Source organism: Macadamia integrifolia, chromosome 3 (assembly GCF_013358625.1).
Source record: "Macadamia integrifolia cultivar HAES 741 chromosome 3, SCU_Mint_v3, whole genome shotgun sequence".
Taxonomy (NCBI): domain Eukaryota; kingdom Viridiplantae; phylum Streptophyta; class Magnoliopsida; order Proteales; family Proteaceae; genus Macadamia; species Macadamia integrifolia.
In genome coordinates, this window is record NC_056559.1 from 2,699,029 (window position 1) to 2,712,561 (window position 13,533).

Genomic DNA, 13,533 nt, shown 5'->3' on the forward strand with positions numbered 1-13,533 from the left:
TGGTGTCAGTATTCGGATATATTAATTTCAATTGACATTGTATAAATAATATCCTACAATAATTCCAGATATGATCCTTTGCTTCATTGACTATCCTTGAGTCATGAAAATGGGCAAGGATGAGATCTGCAGTTACTGTTGATCAAAAATGGTATTCATGGCAACCTTGGCTGTAAATACTAAAAGGGTAGATGAAGTAGTATAAGGATTCTCCTTGTTAAGAAGTGGGAATGGTATAGAGAAGCTAATACCTAAAAGATTGTGCCCCTAATAGATCTAAGGTTGATCAATAGCACTATCAAATCCAAAACGACAAGGTCAGTATCAGAAATGCGGAATAGTGAGAATGATAATAGATCCAAGTGAGTAAACCTGAGATCAAGTTGGATAGGTGATTTAAGAGTAAAGAAAATAATTTATGAGGTAAGAATGTAAGGAAACATTATGGACCATTGAGGATCTGGATTTCATGATCATTTAATATAAGTCTGAGTATGTGAAGAAAGTATATGAAAGTTGAAGTATGATATCTATAATTGTGATGATTTAAATCTTGCATTATAGTGGATTGTGGATAATGGGACATTGGTGGAATAATGAGAATACTTAGCATACTTGAATATAGTGTGAGGGCAAACAATTTGAATAAAGGCATGGAAATTTGATTTCATAAGATAAATGAATAATACACTAAGTATGTGTATATGTGAGGTGAAGTAAAGTCAAAAGCCCAAAAATTATATTGTGTATTAGATGGAAACCATAGAATAAAAAGTAAAAAAGAAAAGAGGAATATATTGTTATATGATTAATAGTTTGACTGGGGGAGAAATGATATGAAAATGGAATCTGCAAGTATGGTTCTCATAGAGTGAAAATAATGAAACTATGGATCAACTAATATAGAATCAGTGAGAAGTTCTAGGACTTTATGAATCTTTACAGAGATCAATTCAGAGTACCCTAGTAGAGATACATTGGAAAGATAGAAATAATAATTGTATGTGTGGTGTTATAACAGGGTTGACATTGGAAAGTGAAAAGAAGAAAAGAATGTGGATTTCACAGTTCTCGAGGAAATAAGGATATGAATGGATAAGGGATCAGTATGGCCAATGGGTGTGTTAATGTGTGTTGCTAAGATCAGCCAATACTACCATGACATGTGGCCATATTAGCAATACTGATTGAAAATTCAGTGTTGTAACTCAGTGAGTAAGAATTAGTAATACAGTGAAAAGAATATCTCCTCGATGATGAACAACCCACAAATTTCGAGGACTAAATTTTTGTAAGGAGGGGGGAAATTGTAACACCCTAAATCAGATCAGCTGAATGCCCAAGTTTCAGGATCCAGCTGGCATAAGGACAATAAGCTCTCCTATTGTATAGAAGTGGGAGAAAGAATTTAATAGATCTAATGGCCAAGTTAGGGTATAAAATGACCAAGAAAATGAGTGGAACCAGTCCTATAATAGGTGGATTTAAGAACCCAAAGGTCAGGACAACATAGGAACAAAAATGGGCAAACCGGCGGGAGAGCCCTTGGAATGACAAGCTGGCCGGTTGAATTGTGATTTTGGCTTTTATGGGCACCACACACACTACTAAATTGAGGACCTTCTTTCTTTAAGTATTTTTATGATAGAATAAGTCAATATAAAAATATAAATAGAAGTTAGGAATAATTACATAATTAAGTGTATATATATATATATATACATACATACAACTCTCCACCATGCAAGTCGGTGAGAGAGTGTTTATAAATATAAGGACACCACCGACTACTATTGTTTGGAGACTCTTATTCCTAATTTGCACAGCGAGAAGAAGAAGGGAAAACAAAGAAAGAGAAGAAGAGAAGAGAAGGAAAGAAGAGCGGGAGGGAAAATAAAGGGAGAATTGTGGTTCTTGAGGCAGCAGTTGGGTAATTCTTCATCCAGGTAAGAATCTAACCTAGTATAATACTAAAATAGTAACATTTCTATTAGGGTTAGTGGTTCAAGTTAACCGATTTGGCTGAATTGGGGGTTTAAGGAAGTATTTGTCAAATCCAGCATGATTAAGGAACTAGAGTAGCTATTAAATTGCCTTTGTGATGTTAATGGGAAAGGAATTCTCATATCTGAAATGGGATTCTCTGAAATTAAGGCTGAATAGGGCTGGGTAGCTAAAATTTCTATGAAAACCCTTAGAACAGAATTTTAAGATGTGATGAAAGTGAAATTTTAAGAGGATTCCACTAGTTTATGATTTTATAAATGCATGCAAGCAGAATTAGAGATGGAACACCAAATTAGTAATTCAAAAACACTAGTATCCCATCTCTAATTAAGTAATTAGCATGGGTAATTGGTTCAGTTCTGGAGAAAATTTCCAATTGATCTAATGAACCCTAGATTTTATCAAATCTCATATGCAGCCCAAGAATTGGATAATGGAAATTCAGGAATGGATTAAAAGAAGACCCAATTTAATCTTCATATTTTTATTAAGTGAATTCGACCTCAGGAAGAGAAGATGAGAACCAAATTAAGAAGTAAAGTTCAGTACGACACTAGCAGAACCGGATATTCGCAGAATTGGGATAACCGGTGGGAGACCACATGCCGGCCAGTTGGCTCCAAAGTCTCCAACCGACTAGGCTTCCAGAGACTAAATTGGCTCCAGATTTGATCTAAAACCTGTTGAACTTATAGAGGACCTATAAAACAAATTAAGGAATCCAGAAACGACCCTTTTGGAAGTAAATTGATTTCAATTTAGTTTTATTTTAATGCTTTATATATGTTTTGGTTTTAGGAAATCTGGTTAGTAGTGGGGGAGCTTGTTCAGTATAAGAAGGGAAGTCATATAATTTAGAGTACCAAAGTGAGTGGGTGCCCCTGACTTTTTTTATGGAGTGTTTTTACATTATTTTATATTTTTTTCTTGAGTCATGTGTATGAATAATAAGTTATATTGCTGCTATGAATGTTGTTTAACATGATGGATTTTCTTATCTTTCGCTATTATTATCTGATACCTTGTGAATATAACTTGAGGAGGCTGTGGAATGGTTCCGAGACTACGAAGGTAAGTGAGGTAAGTTATTATGGTTATATGATTTTGAGTTGTGTATATTATTGTGGATTGTGCGATATTGAGTTGTGCAAGTTATTGTGGATAAGTGATTGTGAACTGTGTATATGGACTGTGATTCTATGGATGAGGACTATAGTTATAATTGTGGTACTGACGGCCTGGGGCATGGTGGCTAGGGGGATCCGGTACTGTGGGCTTAAAGGTCAGTAGTATAGTTATGATTGTGGCTCTGACGGTCTAGGGCATCATGGCTGAGGGGGGGATGTGGTACCGTGGGCCTAGAAGTTAGAGGATGTATGTATGTGTGATGTGTGATGTATGATGTGTGGTTATATTATAATATCAATTGGTTTAAGACACGGTAACTGAGGGGGGGATTAGGTACCATGTGCCTAGAGATCGGTATTATAGTAATGACCACTAATGTATGATTTCATTTTATGGATTGTGTGGTAATGATTGTAACATCAATTGGTCTAAGACACAGTGTGACCGAGGGGTGGAGGATCGGTGCAATGGCCTCAAAGGTTAGTATTACAATGATGGCCACTGATGTTTGATTGGATACTATGGATTAGGTGGTAAGGATTGTAACTGTTACACCCATGCCCTGACCCGGTTAAATTTGAACTATTGTGATAGGTCTCGGACTGGAGATCGAAAGTATAGCCAGGTTTTGGCTCGTGGCCACCTACTGAAGGGGAGGAGATGACCCCAAGTGTTCATGCATTGCATGTCAGTCCAACTAAAGGTGATTCGTACCTTTTGATCTCAGACGGTGAGTGACATGACTCCCCACACATGAATCCCGGCATGTACCAACATTGTCGAAAGATCATGAGCATGGCTGAGGGTAGCTACTAGTGCGAGACCAATTGGAGGACAGCAAGTTGTCTTGACCACCGAAAATAATCCACTAAAACAGCCTGGGCCTAAATCCAGTGATTGTTTCCGGTGACCAAACAGACTGCTGTCAAGGTTTCGATGCATATGGGTCTTGCCACTTGCATTGTAGATAGCTCTGGATGATCTCAAATCATCCTCTACACCTTTCCCATGATATGAGCAATTTATGAACCTAAGTAGACTGGTCCTCGTGCTCCGTAAATTGGATTAACTCGATCCGACCAAATAGGGTTCAACCAAACGGACCCTAAGGCCCAATTTAACTCATAAGTTAGAAATAAGGATTTCATTTCCTCATTTCACTTGTGCTCAACGTAAGAGAGGAGATAAATGAAGAGGAAAAAGAAGAAGAAGAAGAGGAAGAAGAGGAAGAAGAAGGAGGAAAGGACTTACCTTGGAGCCGGCTGCCGCTTAGTTGCTGGAATAGCTGTCGGAGGTAAGTGCAATCACTTTTACTACTCTCTCTCTTCCTTTTAACCTAGGTTAAGCTAGGTTTGGATGGAATATTAATGTACAAACCATGTTAAGCTCAGGGAATGCATATTTCATGTCCCCATTGCCATTGGGAGTTTAAACCAAGTCTGGTGAGCTCCAGCAACAAGATTGGCCAAATGACCAAGTAGGGTTTCGATCGTTCTATCAACGTATCTCCCAAATGTCTTAGTGGAATTGAATTTTATTAGCTTAGAATGATGCTAGGAACATCCCCTATAAACTCCACCGAACAAATCCTGACGATCGGGCCCAAGCTAGAAAGCCCCAATTCATGCGGACAGTTCTGTACTGCCACCAAAAACATTGGGCCTGCTTCCGATGGGTTGTTTCTGGTGAACCTCAGAGCTTTGGGAGTTCTCTACCAGTTCCACCGGAAATAGGACTGATATTTTTTATGGGAATACCCTATTTCTGGGGGGTGTTTCCCGTGACGTTACTATCACTTGGGAACTTTGTCTGTACCCTTTGGGGGTGACCCATGTGGGTCTCTCCTGATGTTCCCAACACATATTAACATACGATTGCCTTTATGTCTAGGACAGTGATGTGCACGTGCCCCGAAGTCAAAATTGAGTTGATCGACAAGTGACCATACTTAAACCCTAACACACAGGAGCATAAACAATGTGAGGGATGGATTGCTTTATTTTTGGAATGTTTATTATTGTAGAATTGCTCATACGCATAGATTGTACATGTTTATTTTTATTGTTCACATGATGATAATGTTCTATCACATGTTACATTTATGATTATGATATAAATTGTTATGGAGTTATATGGTGGGATTCGGTGTGGCCAAGGTGGTACCGGTACCGTGATTGTCGTATACTTGTTGCATTCATGCATTAATAATATGTGTTAGAGTTGGTTATATTCGTGGATTACACCTTGTGACCGATGTGTTACCGGTATCGTGTACTCTAGGACTGCATTTGGAAATGGATATGCTTCATGGCCGACGATTGGTACCAATGTTGTGTAGTCTATACTCAACTATCACATGTATGCTAGATTAGGTAAATGGTCTCGGGTTACACTTTGTGGCCGATATGTTACTGGTATCGTGTACCTGGGATTGTATTTGGAAATGGATTACACTTTGTGGCCGAGGTCTTTCCGGTATCGTGTAATTCATACTAACTGTATCATTATGAAGGCATGTAGCATATATGTGATTAGGTATCACTCCTCATGCTGCGAACTCTTTCCAACAGGGGTTAAGGTGTTGGATAACCCATTGTAGTATGTTCGATGTGACTTTCCGGAATGCCACACCCATAGTATGATGTGATTGTTGCCAAAGGCGGAAACTTGTCAGGCATGACCGATGATTGGTACTGGTGCCGTAACAGCCAGGAGGGGGTTATCAGGGATTTGCTGGGTGACCTACGGATACATACAGGACTGATAGGCTTCTATTCATAGCTAGGGTTTGAATCCCTACGTAGTCGATGGCGGTTCTAAGACGAGGGATACAACCTAATATGCCGTAGTATCTTTTACCAAACTTACTTGTATTGTTAAGTGGATAATAAAATAAATGAATTGCATCACTGTGCATATGGACTATGTGTTTAATTTCTGTTTCATGCATCATAAATTATTACTATGATTGTTTTGCTTGGGTGTGCTTGAACCCCACCCCTCACTGAGCGAGTTGAAAAGCTCACCCCACGTATATACACTTTAGATGATGATACAGGTACGATCGTGCCTATGGCTAGTGACTCTCTTTCCACTAGACCCGAGTACGGAGTCAACGACTAGTGGATGCCAGAAGCAGAGGAGCATAGCCAGGACTGTGCTTGTGATTATTATGTATATGCGGCACCATAAGGTGTTCGGCATATTTTTTATGATTTTGATACGAGTTTGTAGATGGTACACTTTTGAACTTATTATTTATACGTTATGGATGTTTGTGACAGAATAACTCAATTATGGATAATATTTTATCATTAGACATTTTCCCCATTTTATTGATGATTCCACTATTATACTCTGATTCCGCTACTTTTAGTTGGTTTGTGATGTGAGATTGTGAAATGTTAATGTACTGCTATTAGAGATCCTGGTAGGTTTGTAAGACAGGTACATGTCTTACTCTCACCGTCGATATTCCTAATGGTTAGTTGGGTCTATTAGAAGTGGGGTGTGATAGTAACATCGATTGGTTTGAGACATGAAGGCTGAGGGGGGAGGATCTAGTACCGTGTGCTCAGAGATCGGTATTACAGTGATGGCCACTGATGTATGACTAGATCATGAGCATCATCCAATTTGTTTGAGCATGCATTGCATCATTTATTCTAATTTGTTTGAGCATACATTGCATCATTTGTTTGCGTGTGCTTGCATCATTTGTTTGCTTGTGCTTGCATTATTTATTTGTGTGTTCTTGCATATACACCTCTCACTAGGCCCATGAAGCTCACCCTTCGTTGATTACTATTTTTAGATGGTGGAACTGGTGCTGAGGTAGGATTTGATTTTACCGACAGTTGTGAGGCTTTTATCTGCGAGACACTAAGATGTTGATGGACATCACTTCTGTTATTGCAATTATCCCTTTTGATGTAAATATTTATGAAATGTGTAGTTGGTATGATTGTGACTTGTAGTCGTTTCCAGATATGAAAATTGTATAATATAATTATCATTTTAGTACATCACTAGTGATATTTATAAGATTTTATTAGCATACTCTAGTTTTAGATGTGATCTTGGTAACATTTGTGAAATTAAGATACTGCATCTGTGATCCTGGAGGGTTAGGATGACTAGGTTAGGAATCCAGTTCCACATACCTTGGCCAATTTGAGGCAGGGTGTGACAAACCTCCATTGGTACATTCTGGGGGATTATCTTCAGTGTCACTACCGACATTGGGGCTAATCTTCATTTTCTTGAGTATGTGCTTATAAAGGGGTACCTATTATTCCCATTCGTAGGCTCATCAAGGTAAGGGATGCCAAGTGTATTAAGATATTAGTGAGGATCCGGTCATTGAAGAGATTATCATCCTTTGGGTGGTTGGCTCGGTACATTATATGACTCGTCATTAGATATGGGAGGTCGAGCTGCACTCTAGTGTACACATAACATGACATTAGCTTGCAATAGAGATACCCCCTTTCTAGTGCCCATCAGGTGGCACTATATTAAACTGTAAAATCCTACATAACACCTTGAGTGTAGTCCGAAGGTTCTTGATTTTTGCTAGCATAGTTTGACTACAAGTGCTTTTTCTGGAACCCATACCTAGACACATGTATGCATTATATATGTAAACTAAGTGAATGCATGCAAAGAAAATGGAAGATTTCAAGGAAAATAGCAAATTTTACTTGGAGTTCCTTCCCCTGCTCCGCCAGGGATGACAACATAGGTTGTAGTTGTCATCATAATGGTATAATGCAATGAATTCAGTAGCAGAGTGTGAAATCATGAATGACATGCATACTCAAATTGCTACTGCCATCCAAGCTAGAGAGACATCATTGGTCCCTCCACCTATGCAACCAACACCCACTGATACACATTTAGCTCCACCATCGATGCAAGGGACCCATACCAATGTATAGTCAACATCTCAGACTATACCAATAGTTTCTACACCACCAAGACAGACTATTTCTCAGAACCCATCTACTGTGCCTGTGTGGACCGACACCTCAAAGCTGATGGAGATTTTCCAAAAGTTCAAGCCTCCTTACTTTAGTGGTGTGATGCATGACCCAGTAGCACCAGCTAAATGGGTAGTGAGGCTGTGGAGAAAGCATTTACAGTGTTAGGTTGTACTGATGAACAAAAGATACTTTGTGCCAGCTATCAGTTGTGGAATGAAGCCAATGCACGGTGGAAAGCCACAAAACCCATATTGACAGCTACTTATCCCTACCCTACTTTGGAGTAGTTTATTGAGGTTTTCTATAAAAGCTACTTTCTAGAGAGTGTAAGGGATAAAATGGAGGCCGAGTTCATGGCTATAACTCAAGGGCCAAGATTTGTTCTCGAATAGCAGTAGCATTTTGAAGAGCTGTACTATTTTGTACCAGAGCATATAAAGTCAGACAGAGGCAATGACAAGAAGTTTGAAAAAGGTTTGAGGCCAGGGAGTCACATCACCTGCAAACCTACACACAAGTGGTTCAAACAGCCAAGTCCATAGAAGATAAGCAACGAGATAGTTATCAATCTCAGGCAGTAAGGAGAACAAATATACAGTTTATTGGTAGAGGTTACACTAGTTAGAGGACCTACACTACCCCAGCTACACTACAATGCAACAAATTAGAAGTTGGCCAAGCATTACAGCAGCCTAGGCCAACAGCAATAGAGCCTCAGCAAGTGGGTCCACAAAAGAAGTGGCGTTTTATATATAATCAACTTAAACATATAGTTAGACTGTGCCCACAAAATATATCAGGAGATCCATAAGTGATGCCCTCAACACCAATAGCTGGTCATCTGGTTCAGACATAGCAAGGTATAGGAGTGCAGGGAGGGGTATTCGCAATAATAGAGGAAGAGACTGGGGCTAAATCTAAGGTGGCCACAGGTACATTGTTGATATTGATTGCACCCTTATACGTATTATTGGAGTCAAGTACATCACATTCATTTGTATCTTTGAATTTTGCTGCTAAGATGAATAGTAGGCTAATGGTTTTGATTACACAAATTAGTTGTTAACACACTCACTAGGAATAAAGTAGGATTGGAGGAAGTGTATGAGCCATCCCCCGTACAAGTTTGTGGGCACTGGACAGGCAAGACTTTGATATCATTCTATGAATAATTGATTATCTACCTATTGAGCATGTGTGTGTTGCGTGATGAGAAAATGATTGTGTTTGAACCTCGAGAAGGAGATGAATTTATCTTCGAAGGGAAGAAGGTGAAGAAGTCCATGAAACTGGCTACATCCACACTTGAAGTATAAAAGTTACTAGATTAAGCGTATGAAGCCTACTTAGAATTCGTTGTATATACAACCAAGATAAAAAAAAAAAAAAAAAAAAGTCTTTAGAGGAAATAGAGATAGTAAAGGAGTTTCCAGATGGATTTCTTGAAGACTTGGTTGGACCATCCTTGGACTGAGAAACATAGCTCATTATTGACTTGATCCCTAAAGCAACATCTATGTCTAAAACTCCATATAGGATGGTGGAAGCATAGAATGCCCTGCATTGGGAATCAAGTAATAGAAAAAATTTGGGATCAATTGGAATGTAAGTAGTTGGTGAGTTAATTGGTTAACAACCTAAATTCATAGATAGCCCCAATATACAAAGTAGGAAACTAGGATATGTTACCTAATTCGGGGGTATTACATGATGTCTTCACCATGTCCAAGTTGAATATGTACAGATTTTCAGAGGTATGTGAGTCGATAGTGAGCACCACATATCTTTGAACTGACTTTCTATAGGAATGTGTGTGTACCCCAATTACATTCCCAATCATGTAACAACAGTTTAATTTCAAGGATGAAATTCTTGTATGGTGGGGGGGGGGATGTTACACCCGTGCCCAAAACCCCGGGCTAATTTAAACATTTGGACATAGGTAATGCAACCTAGGTGACAACCATTGGTGACTTGTGGATTTGCCCAGCTCATTACATGGAAGGGCTACAAACCACTGAAGGAGTTAGGGTAAGTACTCTGCCATAGAAGAGAATTGCTCGAACCCTAATAGCATGATGCACCAGAAAAGGGGCCCACACAGTGGAAATACCTTGGAAGGGCCCCATTCAGAAAATGGGTTATGCCCCACACGGTGGTGACCAAATCAGCCTTCACTGGCTGATGACCATCCACCGATGAAGGTACTGGCCAGAATTGGGTTATATGATTGTGTGGCTTGGGCCCTCGCACCAATGTACCTCAAACCACTCCCAATAGTTGGGATAACCTATTGGGGAATAGTTTGATGTATCGGGACACCCCGAGGTAGGCCCGTTAATTCCAAATGACGATTTAACTCGGTAATGAGTGAAAACCCATTATTTTCCCAAACAACCCTTATGTGACTTAAGTGGCTATAAATAGAACCTATTGCCATTCAATTTATTCCTACCAACTCAAGAGCAAGGAGAGAAAAAAAGAAGAAGAAGAAGAAGGAGAAGGGAGAGAAAGGGAAGGAGGAAGAAGGGAGGAGCAAGAGATCACATACCCAAAGCTAAGGTAAGTCTCATTTTCTCTACCTCTTACATACTTCTCTCTCTCTCTCTCTCTCTCTCTCTCTCTTTCTCATTACCCATTCTTCACTAAGCAAAATGGGGAAACCCTAACCAAAATCCCTCTACCCACCTACCCAATCTACAAATTGAATATGGGATTTTGGTATGAGGGACCTAACCTAGCTACTCAAACACTTACATTAAGTGTGAGAAACCTCCCATATGAAATGCCTAAAATTTGGCAACCCAAAACCCTAGGATTCGGGAATTTTTCCAAATCCTCTATGATGTCTTTCACCTAACCTAACCCTAGGTTGGGGAAATGATGTCTTACACCTAAACTAAGGTTGGAATGGTCACAATTATGTCTATGGGCAATCTACTATGATATTCCCATCTAAAATCCCAACTTAGGTAACTAAACTCTAGAATAATGAATTTATCCCAAATCCTCTATGCCCCACCATTCAAACCCAAAATTGGGTTTGAAAAAATGAAATTAAATACAAGAATGGTGGTTTAGAGTGATCACATAAGCCATGGGTGGTCACTACATGAACTCCAACTGAAATTTCCCAAGTTAGGTTAAACCTATAGTTGTAAAGTGGGGGTTGGAGTCTATTTTGTGACTATGTTGAACTAACTCACTAATTACACAAAACTCAAGCTTGGTGTAGTGTGTGAAGGTGCCCTACATGCAAACCAACATTGGGATCTCAAAACCTAACTTGTAAACTATACAAAAGATGGAGAAATGGGAAATGGGAATGAAAATGGAACTACACATGAAACTTCATAGGCACACACATACCCAAACATGTGAAGGGGCCCACATAAAATGTGGAGCAAATCTAGGTAGAGAAACCCCAGTTTTTGCTTCACCAGCTGATGATCACTGGATCTGCGGATCAAAAATTGACCATCCGCTAATGAACCTTATAGACATGAAATTGAGTTTTTCCACCCTCTCGGATCCATCCACCGGCAAACTCACCGCAGATGGACATCATCAGGTAAGCATCCACCGGTAAACCACCAAGCACACTGTTTTGACCCTCTTTTGATTAGTCATTTGAATTATAGGAAGACCTTCCCTATACTTGATCATTGACCAAAAAGCCCTTTGTTTCCAATAAATAGAATCGTCATGCAGTAAGGCTACGCTGCGCGAGAGCACCACCAACTAATGCCCATCTGCTAGTGACCTTACATAACCTAAGTTCCAGTGTTGGTTTAGGATCATAATTAGAATATAATGAGAATAATTTAAGGATAAAAATGTTAACTTAAATCCCTTTAATTGGTTAGGAACCTAATCTACTCGACGAGGTATGCAATTACTAGATTTTAGCAAACAGTTGATTTTGAATTTTCGAGGTGAGTGGGTGTTGTTAACTATTTTATGTAGTGTTTATAACATGTTATATTTGCTTGTGTTTAGGGTAGTTGTATGTTAAACTTGTTTTCTGGTTGAATATTGAATTATGGGTGTTAATGATATTGTTGTTTATAACATGATGTTTATGCTTATGGTCATGATGCATTGCATATTATAAACTTGTTCTATTTAGTGAATGTGATGTTGCATAATGGTATGATGGTGTCTGTGTGTGAGTATGGCTATGATGTGGAATGGGGCATGTTGGAATGCATTGGGTTAGGATAACCACCCTGGTGCAACAACCCTTGCCAATAGGGGTTTATGTATTGTCTAATCCTACCGTATAATGGACCGAAGTTACGGATGTTTTTTGGTGATCGAGGTAGGGGGTACCGGCATTATTACAAACCTATCACATGATGTTTTATTCGGTGATGTGGTATATATGGGGGATTATTAATAAGGGCTTACCGGGTAACGAAGTAGCCATGTAGGGATCGGTATGCTTCTGACTCGTAACTAGCTTATATCCTAGGGGACCGATAACGTAGATCCGTGACTGGAGATACCACTTATGTTGCAATAGCACTAAGACCTAATATGGATTAAGAAATTATTTATTAGATTGCATCAGGTTAGGAGAATAACCACCCTAGTTGTACAACCCTTGCCAATAGGGGTTTATGTATTGGTTAATCCTACCATCTAACGGACCGAGGTTGGGGACGATTTTTAGTGATTAATGTGGGGGTACCAGTGTTATCACAAATCCATCACACAATGTTTGATTCGGTGATGTGGTATGGGGGATTATTAATAGGGCTTATCAGATACCAAAGTAGCCATGTAGGGACCGGTATCCTCACTAATACCCACTATGGACATAGAATCTATTGATTAGGCTTGTTTACTAATAAACTGCTGGATCACGTTATTGCATTCATCTAATTACATTCCTATGGTTGTGGTTGAAACATTGATACTTGTCTTTGTTTCATGAATGTTAGTGCATACCCCTCATTTAATTTTGGTTTATTCAATTATGTTGTGTCATATTTGAAAATTCATCAATCTCATTGAAATTATTTATTGCATGCATACTTGTTCATACTTGCTTGCATGTCCACCCCACATTGGGCTTTATGGAAGCTCACCCCTGTAGTTGCACCTTTTTTAGATGATGATCCAGGAAACCATCCGGAGTCTCTAGCCAAGGAGCCGACTCCTTATGGAGGTGATCTTTGGGTCGAGGAGCTAATTACGCATGAGGACAGCTCCATATGTGATGATTGTGCCTTTGGAGCATACTGAGGATGAGAGTATCATCTTCTATTTTTTATTCTTTTGTGTATATATTTGATGTAGCTCTAGGGACATAACTATAATTATGGTCTGCTGTGAAAAATATTCTTTTGTGTAATTATGGTAAATATCATTAGAAGTCACCAATTGTGTTATATTTTAATTATTATTA

At 39.1% G+C, this 13,533-nt stretch overlaps 1 long non-coding RNA gene across 1 annotated transcript; it reads left to right on the top strand.

The window, feature by feature from the left end:
* Nucleotides 1-1,808: 1,808 nt before the first annotated feature.
* On the top strand, nt 1,809-13,533 carry LOC122073179. Its single transcript, XR_006138678.1, has 2 exons — nt 1,809-1,946; nt 13,237-13,533. It is a non-coding gene; the product is annotated as an uncharacterized LOC122073179 (long non-coding RNA).